The sequence below is a fragment of the Macrobrachium nipponense genome, chromosome 39, assembly GCF_015104395.2.
Source record: "Macrobrachium nipponense isolate FS-2020 chromosome 39, ASM1510439v2, whole genome shotgun sequence".
NCBI lineage: Eukaryota > Metazoa > Arthropoda > Malacostraca > Decapoda > Palaemonidae > Macrobrachium > Macrobrachium nipponense.
Genome location: NC_061099.1, coordinates 23,254,051 through 23,255,784, shown reverse-complemented (window position 1 = coordinate 23,255,784; position 1,734 = coordinate 23,254,051).

Below are 1,734 nucleotides of genomic sequence, written 5' to 3'. Positions count from 1 at the left end.
TGTGAAGTTTACATTATATCCTTCTTGCTGTTGTGAAGAAGTTGCTTAGTAATGTTAAATGTTTAAAATTATTTCTATTTCTTTATTCTTTCACAAATTTTAAATATTAGGGAAATTTTGTAGGCATGCCTTGGGTTATGTCAGACCCAGATTATGTTGTTCCGATTTTATGTCGCTTTTCAAAATATATTAAGGAAAAAATAGATTCCGGGTCACACTGGGTTCTCTGAGGTTACACATTGTTTTGGTACACTGTGATGGAACAGTAAAAGTACATACAGCTACACTATATAGTCAAAATTTGGAGGATTTTTTATGTAAACCACATCAAAATGCAAGTAAAATACTGTACAGTACACCCAGAAGATGAAAGCTAAGGTTTTATCACTTTATATCTAGTTTTTATACATTTTGCTTGCAACTTTTTGGGTTATATTGTTTTATGGATTACAGTGCAGTGTCGGAAAGGAACCTCTGACAGAGTCCAGTGACTGCCTGTATATTGAATTCTTTTTTAGTTGTGTATGTTGATAGTCACAGAAGTTTGAGACCTACCTAAAATGGTCTAGTACAATGGACAATTTAATTTTTTTTATGGTACACTCGCTGCACAATTTATGCTAATTTCAGTATATACACTTGAGAAAAGTAGGATATGAATTACAAGGAAAATTAAAAGGTACAAATTTAATTTTCTGACAGCTAAGAGTCAGAATCCAAGTGATCATTATACTTAAGAGGTAGATGATATGATGTGATGCTGCTTATGTGACTAGGCACTTTGTTGTCTTTTCACTATATCTGAATGTTGCGTCAGTAGTGTAAAGCTGCATATACTATCCGAAATCAATGTTGTATCCCTTGCATTTCAGTGGAATAGTCTTCCCAGAAAGCAGGTAAGTAGTGGGAAACTTCTATGAAAGCCAAAGAAATTGAGAAAATTAAAATTGCACTTATCTTGAACTTGGGAGCAATGGTTAGTTAAGTAACATGAAAATCATTTAAAATTGCCCATTAATGAATTGAGCAGTTATATGGTTAGGCTGAGGGGAGGGAAAAAAATTGTGGATCATTGAGAACTGATCACATCAGAATATTGACAACAACTTGCTAAAACAGATAAAACTATTATGGTATATTTGTATGGAAAAAGTAACTTGTATATAAGCAAGATAATGAGGAAAAGTGAGAGGAAGGCCATTCCTGTAAGAGCTAAATGAATCGGCTTGGTGGTCTTGTTAACCCAGATAATTATTATAAGAAAGAGAGAGTTTCTAGGTGTCAGTCGCAATAATGCTGATTGATGGAAGGATTATATATATATATATATATATATATATATATATATATATATATATATATATATATATATATATATATATATATATATATTATATATATATATATATATATATATAATATATATATATATATATATATATACACACACACACACACACACACATATATAATATATATATATATATATATATATATATATATATATATATAATATATATATATATATATATATATATATAAAGTGCATGGCGTGATATTACAGTAAGCAAATGTGGAAAAATTTAAAATGCACAACCAATAATACTCTTGTCTCATTGTATCACTTTGCCACATAGGTGTTGCAATGTAGCCTATAGTACCTACTACCAGGTCTATCAGTATTTGTGCAATGTACTGTTAAGCTACATCAATATTTGTGGTTCATAAAGGCAT